This window comes from Henckelia pumila, chromosome 3 (assembly GCF_033568475.1).
Source record: "Henckelia pumila isolate YLH828 chromosome 3, ASM3356847v2, whole genome shotgun sequence".
In the NCBI taxonomy this organism is placed as follows: domain Eukaryota; kingdom Viridiplantae; phylum Streptophyta; class Magnoliopsida; order Lamiales; family Gesneriaceae; genus Henckelia; species Henckelia pumila.
In genome coordinates, this window is record NC_133122.1 from 190,749,081 (window position 1) to 190,767,081 (window position 18,001).

Sequence of the window (18,001 nt, forward strand, 5' to 3'; positions counted from 1 at the left end):
TTTTTTTTTTGTTTTTTTTTTGGAAAAAAGACAACAGTTTTTACTAGTTGTTAAAGACCATAAAAACTGTTGTTAAATGTTGTGTTGTAAAATGTGGCGCTCAAAAACATTTAACTGTTGTCTTTAAAGGAAAAGACAACGGTTTTGTACCGTTGTAAAACCATTGTCTTTTTCTTAAAAGACAACGGTTTTAAACCGTTGTCTTTGAGCATCACATTTAACAACACTGCATTTAACAACAGTTTTTTTGGCCTTTTAACAACGGAAAAAAGTTGTTGTTTTGCATTTTTTTTGTAGTGACAGCTCTACTACAACTCCCGTAGCACCTCGTTATTACCCGACCCTCGAGTATAAGACTAAAAACACTAAGAATATACACGGACTCACACCAAACACCTCAAGCACGCACTTAGAATGAGAAATCCGTGGTCTATTTATAAGCAGGGTTCAGATGGTTCAAACCCTAGTTCAGACGTTCCGAACTATGCATGCTTTCCACGTCTCAGACTGCTATTGATCGAAAGCTCTGATCTATACTTCGGAAGCTCTGATCCTCTTTGGAAGCTCCGATCACTTCGGACATTTCGATCTGCATGAATTCCACGTGTTTGTATAAGCTTGACACGTCAACTATGCGCATGGACTAACTGAGTTCAGACGTTCCAAACTCACCCTCTGCGTCCGAACACCAACCTTGTCATACGATCAGTTCGGATTCTCCGAACCTCCTTGACTCAAGTTCGGTGCTTTCAAAATGTCCGAGTCACTTTCCTATGGATCATTTTCGGACATTATGAAGCCGATTTTCTACTTGTTTTATCATATTAAAGTCCCTTAATCATGTCTTACCACCTTAAATAAATTTAGCTAATTTTATCACGTAAAACGAATTTTGGTATACTACAACTGAACATTGGAATTTATTGTTGGAAAAATGGATTGTGTACCCATTTAAAATCGATAGAATATATGTGATTGAATTATTTATGGATTATGAATTAGGGTAAATAAAAAATTAATTAATTGTTCATAAATATTAATTCGAATTTTATCAAGTGAAAATATTGTTGAAAAAGATTATATATTATGTAATATATAATAATTAATTAAACAATGGAAAAAATATGAGTGAGACAAGTGGTACCTCAAATGAAGAGGTATGCCATGCACGGGTGCCACGTCAAGACAAATTGTGATTGTCAATGTGAATTACGAATTCAAATTTGAATTAAAACAATGTAGCCAAATTTTTATATTTATGAAAAAACGTAGTTATGTCATATATCGTTTACCGATCTCATTAATTTAGAGTGAAAAAGATTACACATTTAAATTTGGTATTTCGACATTTCAGTATTATTTCCCACCCCTACTCTCAATCATGGATTTATTCATTATGCTCCACACACGATTTTTGTGAAATACGACAATCGTCTCTCAAGATACAATGACTTTCATTTTGTAATATAAATACTCAAAATTACAAAACACGGAGAACTTCAAGATAATTTTTGAACCTTGAGAAGATGATGAACGAAAATTGTATTCAAAAATATGTATTCTGAACGAAAATACATGTATAATGGAGTTTTTGAATGCGTAACCTTTTTCACTCTAAATTAATGAGATCGGTAAACGATGTTACACATATGACATAACTACGTTTTTTCATAAATATAAAAATTTGGCTACATTGTTTTAATTCAAATTTGAATTCGTAATTCACATTGACAATCACAATTTGTCTTGAAGTGGCACCCGTGCATGGCACCTCTTCATTTGAGGTACCACTTGTCTCACTCACATTTTTTTCCATTTTTCAATTAATTATTATATATTACATAATATATAATCTTTTTCAACAATCTTTTCACTTGATAAAATTCGAACTAATATTTATGAACAATTAATTAATTTTTCATTTACCCTAATTCATAATCCATAAATAATTTAATCACAAATATTCTATCGATTTTAAATGGGTACACAATCCATTTTTCCAACAATAAATTCCAATGTTCAGTTGTAGTATACCGAAATTCGTTTTACGTGATAAAATTAGCTAAATATATTTAAGGTGGTAAGACATGATTAAGGGACTTTAATATGATAAAACAAGTAAAAAAATCGACTTCAGAATGTTCGAAAATGATGTATAGGAAAGTGACTCGTACATTTTGGAGGCACCGAACTTGAGTCAAGGAGGTTCGGAGGATCCGAACTGATCGTATGACAAGGTTGGTGTTCAGACGCACCAAATAATTTAGAAATATATCAACACCATCTGAGAGGAATATTTTATTCCTTAAAATAATCATATTTTGAAAAGAATTTATTTAATATTTTTTGCCTTCCTTGGACATGAAGTAATTTTATATAAGTTATTTATTTCATTGAATAACTTGATTTGAGATATGATTAAGTTTATCATAATATTTACTATCTTATTTCTAATAATTTAATTCCTTTACTATGTAGATTTGACTTGATCAAAAAGGAACAAGATCTAGAGTCTTATCTCTGCAAGAAAATATATACAAGGAAGGATTCAAGTATATATATTGGAAGAGAGAAACCGTGAGATTTCCGAGAGCTTCATATACGTATATTGACAGAAGGATTGAAGATCTTGGAAAACCTAAAATCGGTGAAGGTTACTTGATCCTTGAAGAACACTTGAAGATCATTGTTTGAAGAGTGTTTCGTCTGTACAAGTTTTGGCATCAAGATTTTTAACTCCTTACTCTATTTTATTTATTCTATCTTGAATAGAATTTTTAGGAGTTATTTTTATGGTTTATTTTCTCAATTGTTTTGAGAAATTAAATTTTACAATAATCACTAGTGTTAGGGTTTGTAAAACTCTTTGAAAGTTTTCTAGTGAAGTTTTGCCCTGAGGCGCTGCAAGAGTATTTTATACTCTTGCTTAAATCAATTGAGTCTGTTTATTGGTTGCTTGTTTATTTTAGTTACACTTTAATTATATTTCGCTGCAAATTACTCAAAGTGTTATTGTAAGTGTTGTCAACACATTGTGACAACACCTCAAACTGTTTATGTGCAACCTCTAGTTCCTTACAAGTGGTATCAGAGTCATATTCTTGATACACTAAGAACTGATCTTGGTTTGTTTATTTTATTACAGGGAATAAGATGGACTCATCGTCTGTTGCGAACTCGTTCCTGAAACCTCCGGTCCTTGATGGCACGAATTACGCACTATGGAAGAATAGGATGTGATATACTATTAAAGCAATGGATGTTCGTGCTTGGCAAAGTTTTCTGACTGGTTGGACCCTTCCAAAGATGCTAGATGAATATGTAGACTATATCATCAAGAAAGAAAAAACTTGGACTGCTGAGGAAATACAAAGTTCAAGCTACAATGCTAAAGCACTCAATGAAATTTTTGCAACTGTTGATATGAGGATGTATGGAATCATAGCTGACTGCACTGTTGCTAAAGATGCATGGGATGCTCTTCAAGAACACTGTAAAGGAACTGATAGCGTGAGAAGAACAAGATTGAGATTGTTGAATGCAAGATTTGAGAATATCAGGATGGGTGAGAATGAATCTATTGCTGATTATGATAATAAACTTAGGGAGATAGCTACAGAGGCGCATGATCTTGGAGGACCTATTGCGAGTGAAACTATGGTGAACAATGTTCTTCGATCTTTGCCTAAAAGATTCAATGGGAAGATTTGGGCATTTGAAGAAGTAAAAGACACTTCAAAGATGAAGATGACTGAACTGATTAGCATTCTTCAAGTTTTTGAGATGAACAATACAGAACAAGAGAAGGATAAAGGAAAATTAATAGCCCTTCAAGCCTTGAAACCCTCATACGAGGAGTATGTTCAATTTCATCAAGAAGTCCATCAATCTGATTTAGAAGATGATTCGATCTCTCTCATGACTAGAAAATTCAATGATTATCTGAAGAAGATAAAAGAGTCAAGAAAGACGGATCAAAAACTCAAGGCTCCAATGTTCTCTAACAAGCCTTTAAGGATTACTGGACCAGAACAATCACCAAGGAAACCTGTTGATACTTCTAAGCCTCGACTGATGATGGAAGGGAAGAAGAAGTTTGTCTCAAAGAAGTTGGGCACTGTTCAATGTCATGCTTGTCAAGGTTTTTGACACTATGCAAATGAGTGTGCCAACACGCTTAGGAAAGGGATGAACACATCTTTGAGTGATGAAGAGTCTGAAGAATAAGAACAGGAATATGAAGAAAGCCATACTGCCTTGTCGGCCCTACTGAAGAGCAAGAAAAGGTTTCAAGTCAATCCTTTAGGTATTGCCGCAGATGTTGCCACACCTGGCCGCAACATCTCCCAAAGGTCATTGTGTTTGAATTCCTCCATTCCTGATAAAATGTGTGATAATGATACATGTGAAGAGATAATGTCCATGGAAGAAGCTCGGATGATGTTTGAAGAGTTACATACTGATTGGGTTGAAAGAAATAAGATGAATACTATTCTTTCAAAGGAAAATTCTGATCTAAAGGCTGATGTGTCAAGACTGGAAGTCATGCTGAGTAAGAAAGACATGGAATTAAGCCAAGTGAAGAAAGAACTCGGAAAAGCAAACGCTACTTTGGCCAAGTTTAATTCAAGCACTTCCAAGCTTGATTCGCTACTCATGATGGGAAGAGATGGTACGGCTGATTTAGGTTTTGAAAACAGCATATTTGAGGTTGGTAAAAGTTTGAAAGGCCCTGTGTTTGTCAAGGAAAAAAGCAATACAGAAAGCTCAAGCAAAAAGGCCTTACCTATTGATCCTCCAAAACCAAAACCACAGCCTGCTGCTCCGTTAATGTCTAGAAGGAAATGTAAATACATATGTCACTACTGTCATAGACCTGGTCATATCAAACCGTACTGTTTTAAGCTGCAGGAAGACTACAGGTATAGATCTGCATCGAAAGTGTTGCCTAAGGTGTTGCCAACACCTCCCCACAACATCCCTAGAAACAGATCTTATGTACGAAAGATTTGGGTACCAAAAGCTGATATTCAATGTCATATGATTTATATTGCTTTGAGAACTAATGTTTCAGGTGCATGGTACTTTGATGGCGGTAGCTCTCATCACATGACATGTTCCAAAAAGTTTCTCACTGACTATGTTGAACAGAAAAGTGGAAAAGTAACCTATGGTGGAGGTTCAAAAGGAAACATTGTTTGAAAGGGAACTCTGAATGTTGCTGGTCTGCCCAAGCTTTGCAATGTGCTTCATGTTGAAGGATTAACCGCAAATCTAATAAGCATAAGCCAACTTTGTGATGATAATCTACATGTGCAATTTGATAAGAAATTATGCAAAGTTTTTGATGATTCAAATCTCTGTGTCATGACAGGTACTAGGTCATCCGACAACTGCTATCAACTCGGAGAAGAGATGGCTTGTAGACACACCAAAGTTAATGAGTTTGATCTATGGCATCAAAAATTGTGTCATGCAAATTTCAAGACATTAAAGAACTTAAGTAAGTTAGATGTTGTAAGAGGTATGTCTAACTTAAAATCTGGTATTCCATTTGTGTGTGAAGCGTGTCAGAAAGGAAAGCAAACCAGGGTGTCACACGAGGTCTTGCCAACATCTGTGACAACACGCTTCCTTGAGCTTTTACATATGGACTTGATGGGTCCAATGGATGTTGAAAGCTTTGGAGGTAAGAAATATTATTTTGTTTGTGTGGATGATTTCTCACGATATACTTGGATAAATTTTCTTAGAGAAAAATCGGACACATTTGATGCCTTCAAAAAACTGCTCACTAAGATTTCGAACCTATACAATCTGAAGGTAATCAGAATTCGTACTGACCATGGTAAGGAATTCGAAAATTCTTCTTTTGCAAGTCTGTGTGATAAGAAAGGTATTTCTCATGAATTTTCTGCTCCTAAAACTCCACAACAAAATGGAATTGCTGAAAGAAAAAATAAGACTTTGCAAGAGATGGCAAGAGTGATGTTGAGCTCGAAAAATATTTCAAAACGTTTTTGGGCTGAAGCCTTGAATACTGCATGTCATATTTCAAATAGAGTTTATTTGAGGAATGGTACTACTATGACATCCTATGAAATTCTCATGGAAAAGAGGCCAAACCTTAAATATTTTCATGTTTTTGGATGTGTATGTCACGTTTTGAATGATAGGGATCATCTTGCTAAATTTGATGCAAAAAGTGATAGTGTATGTTCTTGGGATATTCATCAAATAGCCGAGCCTATAGGATATATAACTTGAGAACAAGGACTATTTTTGAGTCAATTAATGTTGTTTTTGATGACTTTGCAGATCTAAAGAAGAAAACAGCTGAGGATAAAGTTAATGATCTGCTGGATAATTCTGAAAATTTAGATGTTTTCAAAGGAGTGTTGTCAACACCTTCGACAACACCTCCTACAGAAAATCCAGAATAAAAAGTTGAAAAGCCTACTGATGAGAACATTGATGAGAACAGTGAGGTAAATGAAGCTGAAAAGAATGTTCCAAGCAGAATTCAGAAGAATCACCCAACCTCACAGGTCATTGGAGATGTGCATGGAGACTTGCAAACTCGAAGGAAAGAGAAAGTGGATTATCGAAAGATGGCAGGTTTGTTATGCATGAGTTCTACATATTCTCGGGTAAGATTCTCTTGTTTCGTGTCAAACATTGAACCCAAAAAGGTTGAAGAGGCTTTAAAAGATGAATTTTGGGTCAATGCTATGCATGAAGAGTTAGAACAATTTGTTAGGAATGATGTTTGGTACTTAGTACCGTGTCCTGCTCATGGTAATGTCATAGGAACTAAGTGGATTTTCAAGAATAAAACTGATGAGTCGGAAAACATCATTAGAAATAAAGCTAGGTTGGTAGCTCAAGGATACACACAGGTTGAAGGGGTGGATTTTGATGAAACCTTTGCTCTTGTAGCCCGCATTGAGTCTATCCGACTTTTGCTTGCTATTTCATGCAACATGGGAATGAATCTTTTTCAAATGGATGTAAAAAGTGCCTTTTTGAATGGGATCCTAAATGAAGAAGTCTATGTGAAACAACCTAAAGGGTTTGAGGATCCAAATCATATTGATTATGTGTATAAGTTAAAAAAAGGCATTGTATGGATTGAAGCAAGCACCACGTGCATGGTATGGGAGACTTACTGAGTACTTGCTCAATATTGGCTTCAAAAGAGGTGAAGTTGATAAGACTTTGTTTGTGCAAAAGTCTCAAGGTAATATCCTAATTTGCCAAATTTATGTAGATGATATAATTTTTTGTGCTTCAAATGATAAACTTGTTGATGATTTTGTGAAGTGCATGTCTTCTACATTTGAAATGAGCATGGTTGGTGAGTTAACATATTTCTTGGGCTTTCAAGTGAAAAAAATGCATGATGGTATATTTTTGTGTCAAAGCAAGTATGCTAAAAATCTTGTAAAGAAGTTTCTGAATGATAACACTAAACACATGCGTACGCCTATGGGGTCTAATGAAAAACTGTCTAGGGAGGATGTTGCCAAAGGTGTTGACAACACCCTCTACAGAAGTATGATTGGTAGTCTTTTGTATTTAAGTGCTACTAGACCTGATATCATGTATAGTGTTTGTTTGTGTGCTAGATACCAGTCTAACCCAAAAGTTACTCACTTAAAGGCCGTAAAACGTATACTGAAATATGTGGCTGGGACTTTGAATTTGGGTTTGTGGTACACTAAAGAAACCAATTCGAATTTGGTAGGGTTTAGTGATGCTGATTGGGCTGGGGATTTAGATGAGAGAAAGAGCACTTCGGAAGGATGTTTCTACTTGGGGAATAACTTAGTATCTTGGTATAGTAAGAAACAAAACTGTGTCTCACTGTCTACTGCCAAGTCTGAGTATGTTGCAGTTGGTAGTTGTTGCTCACAACTTCTTTGGATGAATCAAATGCTAAATGATTATGGTGTTAAGAGTGATACTCCTATTGTGTACTGTGATAATTCTAGTGCCATTGATATATCCAAAAATCCAGGACAACACTCTCGAACCAAACACATTGACATTAGACATCACTTCATTCGAGATTTGGTCGAGAAAAGCATGATCTTAATTGAGTTTGTTGGAACTAATAACCAATTAGCTGATATATTCACAAAAGCTTTGGATTTCGAGAGATTTTTCAGTCTAAGGAAGTCTCTCAGTATATGTGCATTATAGACAGAACCGAGATGTTGTCAAGAGTGTTGCCAACACCCTATGACAACACCTTTTCATGCATGTGCATTTTTAGGATCATAGGCATGCTGCATTCATGCATTCATTCTGTTTTGTGATGTGGTTGATACTTTGTAACCATAGACTAGTTTTCACTCAGGATTCTTTGCAAAATATTTTACAGTTTAATTCGGATAAATTGAAGAAGAATTCTGACTAAGTCACGAAGTAGTGGAGGAACGTTTGTGTATTTCATGATCTTGTCCCAAATAAAAAGTGACTTTGCAAAATCAGAATATCAAAAGAACAAGGATGACTAAGCTTGAATTGAGTCAATCATCAAATTTAATTGATAATCAGAAGCAAATGGAAAAAGCTACCTAAAGGGGTCCATTTGAAGATCGTTCTTTTATTGTGCATGCTACCACTCTGCAAAAATAATGAATTGGATATAATAATTTTTTTCCAGAATCCTGAAGTGTTGCTGGGAGATGTTTCCAACATCGTGGATAACACCTCACTTGTCAACATTTATTTGTGCATAAAATTGCATTTTATTTTTATGTCACACTCTGTTTTTAGACATAATTAGGGCATGCATATTTGTGAATATATTTGGCAGAAAGGTTACAAATTCTGATCAAATAAAAATTTCGATTTTTGCCCTATCCTCTGAATGTTTGAATTTGAAAGTGATTGGATTTTGTTACAGTGGTGTTATATTCTGATGAGGAGTTAATTTTGAAAATATTTGGGTCTAGATTATCGGTGAAATTCAAGGGATTTATTGCCTATTTTAAATCGGATTTGTTACCGTTTTTGAATAGTTACCGTTGGGGATTTTGTTACCGTTGGGACCTACTCAGAATTTGAGCTAGATGATAAGTGTATTTTATACACTTAATTTATATATGATTTTAATTGTTAATTGCATGTTTCGAGCAGATTTATGCTGTGTTGTGTTGTTTTTGTGCTTACAGAGAATTATTTATTTTATTTGGAAAAGTGAAGAAAAATAAGAAAAGAAGAGATAAAAGAAAAGAATTGAGAAAGAAAAGAAGAAAAGAAACGATTAGTGAGAAAAGAAGAGAAGGAATAGTATTGGGCTTTGTAATTGGGTCAATCTTTAGCGCTTGTTGTTAGCACTTAAACTAGAGCAATCGCGCAATGCTATGTTTATGAGAGAATTGAAATCGAGACTAAGGCGCGCTCGCGCCTTCACTAGAGCGCCCGCCCCGATCGGAAATCTGAGTTTTAATTATTTCGGGCAATAAATTCTTGGGCTTTTTGTTGGGCTTTTGTGCATGGGATAAAAGGGAATTCTGATCAGACTATGGAAAGGGGAGCCCCCGTAACCTATTACATGAAATATCAGAGAGAACGTGAGATTGCTGGGATTTTCTGGAGCTTATCTGAAGAACGAAGACGGAGTTTGATCGACCGGATACGGCGTCGACGACGGATTTGTTTCTTTTATATTTTATTTATTTAATTCTGAATATGTTTGGATTTTTGAACATATTTTATTTTATTCAGAATTTTATTATGAACTAAATTTTTATAGTCTAGAGGTCAGATGGAACCTGGTGTAGACACTTTCATGAATTCTTGATTTTATTGAATTGAGTTTCTTCTAGATTAATTGTTTTTTTTAGAATTGATTGTCTTTTCAATTATCTGATCAATAATTGATTTGTTATATTTATTTGAAATCATTGCTCGGGAGAGGGGATTTTGAATAGGACATTAGAAACTACACTGTTAATTATTTATACAGCTCGGGAGAGTGTATGATTTTAACAGAGCTTTTAAAAATAACATTGTTTTGTGATAGATCTGTAGTAGCCCGTGCCCTAATTGAGTAATTAAAGGATTAATGCTAATTAATTGAATTAGGCATCGGACGAATCGGAAGCTCCGAAGGCACGATCGGAAGCTCCGAACAGGATCGGAAGCTCCGATGAGCGATCGGAGGCACCGATGTTATTACGTCAGGCATGACGTGTGGTTGGATCGGAAGCTCCGATCAGGACCGGAGGCTCCGATCACCCCTATCCGGAGTCAACAAGTGATATTTTGACACGTGGCAGATCAGGATCTTCGGAAGCTCCGATGGCAGGATCGGACGTTCCGATCGAGGTTCGGACGTTCCGATCAAGGATCGGAAGTTCCGATCGTTGTCTATAAATAGAAGGCCGAGACTTCACTTTCATTTGCCAATTCCGAGTTCTCCTTTCCTTTCTAGTCCTTTTGGAGCTGTTCTAGTCTTCTTAGGCTTGGTCCGGAGGTCGGAGAGGCGTTCGGTAGTCGTAGCGGAGTTGTGCCCAAGTTCTGGAGGCATCGACATCAAAGGGCTAACGACGGACGAAGGTATAGCTTTTGCTCCCTATAAATATTTAGGAGTATGCAATAGCTTAGTTTAGGCTTTTAGAGCACTTTAATGATAGTAGTATCATTTGGCAGTGTAGAGCAGACTATAGGCGTGGACCTAGAGTTGGTAGAGCTTGCACTGTGTTGAGGTACGAAAGTACTGTTTGAGATATCCTGACTGAGTATGCATGTATTATATGACTGCATGATTTATATGCCATGATATTATGCTGCATTCATTTGCATCTTGCTGTATCTCCTTCGAGATGTCTGTAGTAGGGTTGTACCCTATCCTGTTAGTGGATGGACTTCCATCGATTTGGGTCCGGCGTATCCACAGTTATCTCGGTATGGGAGCCACCTCCTGAAGCGACGGCACAGCGTGCTACATACCAGGGCCCGGTCTGTCTCTGTTATCTGATCCTTGACCTCAAGTCTATAGGGAGTTCACTTTGCATGCATGTATACTCATACTCTCGCACTGAGCGTTTTATGCTCACGTCTCGTACTCTGTATTTTCTGGACACCCTATTCCATGGGGCAGGTTTGCGATTGGACGAGGAGGGTGGATCCAGGAGGGGCTAGTCAGTGGTTGGCCAGCTGGAGCTTCGTCTAGGTTTTATTACTGTTGTTTGGGTTTATACAGCTATTCGATTTGGTTGTATATTATTGGATAATTACAGATTTCTTTACTTGGGATTGTATAATGTTTATGGTTTCCGCAGTTTTATTCTGATATCTGTTTAATTAAGTTAATTGCATGCATAAGTTCTGTTTAGTAGGTGATCCGGGTAAGGGTCACTACATTTATGGTATCAAAGCATGCAAAAGATTTCTTGGAATTTAGTCTCATCTTTAGGTATTTTTGTAGATGTCAAATCGTAACGACCAGAGTTCTCATGGCAGTGTTGGTGGGCGTTGGGGTGATGCCGACCGGGAGCCTCGTCGAGAACGGCGTCACCGTCACCATGACGACGAGCGTTTCACTGTGCGTCGATTCTTAGCTATGGGTCCCAAGCCCTTAGTTGGAGGTGAGTCTCCGGAGGATGCGGAGAACTGGTTAGACCGCATGGAGACGACTTTTCAGACTTTCCAATGCACCGATGAACAGAAGGTGGAGACCCTTGGCTATCTTCTGGATGGGCGGGCGCGCAGGTGGTGGAGGTTTACTTCTGCACCTTTTGTTGCGGCGAGAGGAGTGGCCAACTGGGCCGAGTTCCGCACAGCTTTCCAAAAGCGGTATTTTCCTCCTGCACTCCGACAGTCGAAGGCAGGCGAGCTACTGAGTCTGCGACAGGGAACCATGTCTATCGATGAGTATCAGCAGAGGTTCTTTGATCTGCTATCCTATTGCCCCGAGATTGCTGATAGCTCAGAGATGAAGTATAATCTGTTTCTTCAGGGCCTTAACCCTGAGATCCATGACCGTGTGGCGGTTGGCGACGACATGTCCTACGAGGGTTTGGTGAGCCATTGTCATCAGGCAGAGGACAGCATTCGGCGGAACAGGTCTTTCTCTCAGTCGAGACCTGCTAGTTCTTTGGGTCCCCGTGCCCAAACTTTCAAGAAGTCTGGATCTTCTTCTTCCTCTGGTTCTGGAGGTATTGTCCGTTATGGTAAGAAGGACAAGTGTGATCACTGTGGGAAGAACCATCCATCCGACAAGTGCCGTAGAGCTTCTGGAGCTTGTTTCCGTTGTGGAGAGACTGGTCATATCCGGAGAGATTGTCCACTGTCTGGGGGAGTCGGTTCTGGATCTGGTTCAGGATCGGGTTCTCAGGCCACCATACAGCAGAGGTCGTAGGGACAGTCTGCTGGGAGTTCTCATTTGAGGCCACGAGCTTCTGGCCAGGTGTTTGCCCTGAGACATGATCAGGCTGTGGAGGAGAATGAGAAAGTCATCGCAGGTACATTTATGCTTTATGGTATACCTGCTCTTGTACTTATTGACACTGGTGCATCTCATTCCTTCATTTCTGCACGTTTTGTTAAAAGGCATAAGTTACCATGCATTGCACTAGACGTAGTGATGTCTGTTTCTACTCCGACGGGCCAATATGCTTTGGCTAAACGTCTAGTGATGGGTTGCACTTTAGAGTTCGAAGGGAACGTTCTGTTGGCGAATCTCATGGTCCTGGCGATCGACGACTTTGATTGCATTCTGGGAATAGATGTGTTGACTACCTATCGAGCTTCAGTGGACTGCTATCAGAGATTAGTACGCTTTCATCCGGAAGGGAGTGAGAGTTGGTTTTTCTATGGTGAGGGAGCGCGACCCCCGATGCCTTTGGTATCAGCTTTGAGAGCCTGTCGAGCTCTGGAGTCTGGCGGGGAAGGCTACCTTATCTATGCAGTTGATTTGTCCGCTGAGAATATTGGGATAGAGAGCATTCCTGTTGTGGATGAATTTCCAGATGTGTTTCCTGATGAGATTCCGGGTTTTCCTCCTGCTAGGGAAGTCGAGTTTGGCATAGAGTTGATGCCAGGTACTTCGCCTATTTCTAGAGCACCGTATCGTCTGGCTCCGTCAGAGATGCGAGAATTGAAGAATCAGCTACAGGATCTTTTGGATAAGGGGTACATTCGTCCTAGTGTATCTCCTTGGGGAGCTCCTGTTCTCTTCGTGAAGAAGAAGGATGGGTCGATGCGGCTGTGCATTGACTATCGGCAGCTGAATCGAGTGACTGTGAAGAACAAGTATCCGTTGCCTCGTGTTGATGACTTGTTTGACCAGCTGCAGGGCACATCAATTTACTCCAAGATTGACTTGAGATCTGGGTATCATCAGTTGAGAGTCCGTGATCAGGACGTAGCCAAGACTGCATTCCGTACTCGCTATGGGCATTACGAGTTCCTAGTGATGCCATTTGGTTTGACTAATGCGCCGGCTATATTCATGGATCTGATGAACCGTGTCTTCAGGGAGTATTTGGACAAGTTTGTCGTGGTCTTCATTGACGACATCCTGGTTTATTCGCGTAATACGGAAGAGCATGTTTCTCACTTGCGGTTGATACTACAGACTCTTCGAGATGAGCAGTTGTACGCCAAGCTGAGCAAGTGTGAGTTCTGGATGGATAGAGTGGTCTTTCTTGGCCATATCATATCCAGGGAAGGGATTTCTGTGGATCCAAGCAAGATTGAAGCGGTACTTAATTGGTCGCGTCCGACGACAGTTGCTGAGATCCGTAGTTTTCTGGGTCTAGCAGGGTATTATCGTCGCTTCATTCTGAACTTCTCTCAGTTAGCTCGACCGTTGGCGCAGCTTACCCGCAAGGGTGTGGATTTCGAGTGGTCCTCCGAGTGTGAGGAGAATTTCCGTGAGCTTCGACGGCGGTTGACTTCTGCGCCGGTGTTAGCATTACCGTCAGGATCTGGAGGGTATGTAGTTTACACGGATGCTTCTCTTCAGGGGTTAGGTTGTGTCCTGATTCAGAATGGGCATGTGATCGCATACGCTTCTAGACAGCTGAAGCTTCACAAGAACAATTACCCAGTCCATGATTTGGAATTGGCAGCCATTGTGTTCGCTTTGAAGATCTGGCGTCATTATCTTTATGGCGAGAAATTTGAGATCTTCACCGACCATAAGAGTCTCAAGTATTTGTTCACTCAGGCAGAATTGAACATGAGACAGAGACGTTGGATGGACTTGCTTAAGGACTATGATTGCGAGATTAAGTACCATTCGGGAGCTGCTAATCTCACCGCTGATGCCTTGAGTCGCAAGGTGCGACTATCCGCACTTCAGACTTGTTCGATGTCTAGTGCGATCAGTGACTGTTGTACTTCAGGTTATACCTTCAAGCATAAGAAAGGTATGCAGAGTATCCAGATGTTTGCGATATTATCTGAGCCAGCCTTGTACTCGCGGATCCGAGATGCTCAGATGTCTGATTCGAAGACCCAGCGTTTAGCTCGTCTAGCTAACGAGGGTAGCTCGTCTGGATTTCATTATCAATCAGACGGCTTTCTGTGTTTGTCTGGTAGGCTTGTGATTCCACAGGATGAAGAGTTGCGAGAGGAGATTTTATCTCAGGCACATCGCACTAAGTTGAGTATTCATCCTGGGAGCAACAAGATGTACAAGGACCTACGTACTCGTTTCTGGTGGAAGGGAATGAAACGCAGTGTTTATCAGTTTGTTTCGAGATGTTTGGTGTGTCAACAGGTCAAGGCAGAGCACCGACGACCTGGAGGATTGCTTCACAGTCTGCCTATTCCTGAATGGAAATGGGAGTTTATCACAATGGACTTTGTGACCCATTTGCCGGTATCCCCGAGGAACTGTGATGCTATCTGGGTTGTGGTGGACCGACTCACCAAGTCAGCGCATTTCATTGCCTATAGCCGAGAGTACTCTGTGGATCGCATGGCACGGATGTACATTCAGGAGATCGTTCGACTTCATGGAGTGCCTGTGAGCATTGTCAGCGATCGGGACCCCAGGTTTACTTCTAGGTTCTGGGGGAGTGTTCAGCGTGCGATGGGTACTACTCTCAGTTTGAGTACAGCCTATCATCCAGAGACTGATGGTCAGTCAGAGCGCACTATCCGTACGTTAGAGGATATGCTTAGAGCGTGCGTCTTGGATTTTGGTTCAGCCTGGCAGGATCATTTGCCGTTGATCGAGTTCGCTTACAACAACAGCTATCACACTAGTATTGGGATGGCACCTTTTGAAGCGTTGTATGGGCGACGTTGTCGTACTCCACTCTTCTGGGAAGAAGTGGGGGAGAGACAGGCTGAAGGACCGGAGTTTATCCAGCAGGCGATAGACATTGTTGATCAGATCAAGAAACGGATTAAGACTGCACAGGATCGTCAGGCCAGCTATGCTAATATCAAGCGTAGGCCTTTGCAGTTCGAGGTCGGGGAGAAAGTGTTTCTGAGAGTGTCACCTTTCCGCAAGATTCTCAGATTTGGCCTTAAGGGCAAGTTGTTTCCCAGATTTATCGGTCCGTTTGAGATCTTGGAGAGCATTGGCGATTTGGCTTATCGACTAGCTTTGCCATCGCATCTATCTAGTATTCACGATGTGTTCCACGTATCTCTGTTGCGACGGTATGTGGCAGATGAATCTCATATTTTGCAGCGGTCTGAGGTTCAAGTAGACAAGGATTTGACTTATGTTGAGAAACCTCTTCGTATCCTGGATTATAAGGATAAGGTTTTACGGAACAAAGTCATTCCTTTGGTCTTAGTTCAGTGGCAGCGCCGAGGCACTGAGGAAGCTACTTGGGAGCTTGAGGACAGGATGCGTAAAGACCATCCTGAGTTGTTTTGATTTCATTCTTTAAGTTGTATTCAGTTGCAAACTCTGTAAACGTTTGATTTGAATAAAGAATGTTTCTGATTTCTGTATTTGCGTTCGGTACTTAAGATCTGATTTCGAGGACGAAATATCTTAAGTGGGGGAGAATGTAGTAGTCCGTTCCCTAATTGAGTAATTAAAGGATTAATGCTAATTAATTGAATTAGGCATCGGACGGATCGGAAGCTCCGAAGGCACGATCGGAAGCTCCGAATAGGATCGGAAGCTCCGATGAGCGATCGGAGGCACCGATGTTATTACGTCAGGCATGACGTGTGGTTGGATCGGAAGCTCCGATCAGGACCGGAGGCTCCGATCACCCCTATCCGGAGTCAACAAGTGATATTTTGACACGTGGCAGATCAGGATCTTCGGAAGCTCCGATGGCAGGATCGGACGTTCCGATCGAGGTTCGGACGTTCCGATCAAGGATCGGAAGTTCCGATCGTTGTCTATAAATAGAAGGCCGAGACTTCACTTTCATTTGCCAATTCCGAGTTCTCCTTTCCTTTCTAGTCCTTTTGGAGCTGTTCTAGTCTTCTTAGGCTTGGTCCGGAGGTCGGAGAGGCGTTCGGTAGTCGTAGCGGAGTTGTGCCCAAGTTCTGGAGGCATCGACATCAAAGGGCTAACGACGGACGAAGGTATAGCTTTTGCTCCCTATAAATATTTAGGAGTATGCAATAGCTTAGTTTAGGCTTTTAGAGCACTTTAATGATAGTAGTATCATTTGGCAGTGTAGAGCAGACTATAGGCGTGGACCTAGAGTTGGTAGAGCTTGCACTGTGTTGAGGTACAAAAGTACTGTTCGAGATATCCTGACTGAGTATGCATGTATTATATGACTGCATGATTTATATGCCATGATATTATGCTGCATTCATTTGCATCTTGCTGTATCTCCTTCGAGATGTCTGTAGTAGGGTTGTACCCTATCCTGTTAGTGGATGGACTTCCATCGATTTGGGTCCGGCGTATCCACAGTTATCTCGGTATGGGAGCCACCTTCTGAAGCGACGGCACAGCGTGCTACATACCAGGGCCCGGTCTGTCTCTGTTATCTGATCCTTGACCTCAAGTCTATAGGGAGTTCACTTTGCATGCATGTATACTCATACTCTCGCACTGAGCGTTTTATGCTCACGTCTCGTACTCTGTATTTTCTGGACACCCTATTCCATGGGGCAGGTTTGCGATTGGACGAGGAGGGTGGATCCAGGAGGGGCTAGTCAGTGGTTGGCCAGCTGGAGCTTCGTCTAGGTTTTATTACTGTTGTTTGGGTTTATACAGCTATTCGATTTGGTTGTATATTATTGGATAATTACAGATTCCTTTACTTGGGATTGTATAATGTTTATGGTTTCCGCAGTTTTATTCTGATATCTGTTTAATTAAGTTAATTGCATGCATAAGTTCTGTTTAGTAGGTGATCCGGGTAAGGGTCACTACAGATCACTGCGATAAATTCTTAATAGGGATATTGGAATTTAATTGTAGTTGATAAACATTATTTGTTGCTCGGGAGAGGGAAATAATATACGTAAGTATTTTTTTCTATTAATTGATTGGAATTCATGAAGATTAATCATTTAGGATTGACTGTTGTTGAAACCAGGTGAAATCTATATCTTTAGACCATTATTCTCTGATTGATTATTCCTGAAAGTTGTGTGCGTGCTATCTAAAATCATCTGATTATTTATTTTATTGCAAAATTCTCAAAGTTTGATTTTCTAGATAAAGTTTAGACTATTCTAATTACAAGTACTAAATATTTTCATTTTACTCCCTGTGGGATCGATATCTGAATTATTCACTATATTAAAACTTGACACTCGTACGCTTGCGAGAAATTTTCACAACAAGTTTTTGGCGTCGTTGCCGGGGAGTAATTTTGATTATTTTTTTTAGTCTTGTTACCAATTAGTCTAGATTTTAATTTAGAGTTTTATTTATTTTATTTTAAGTTACTAATTAAATTCTTCTTAATTTTAATTGCAGCTTATGCGACGATCTCAAAGTGCGAATTCTTTACTTTTTGATCCGGAGATCGAACGAACTGCACGTGCTTTGAGAAGAGCGAGAAAATAAGAAATTAATAACATGGTTGAAGAGAAT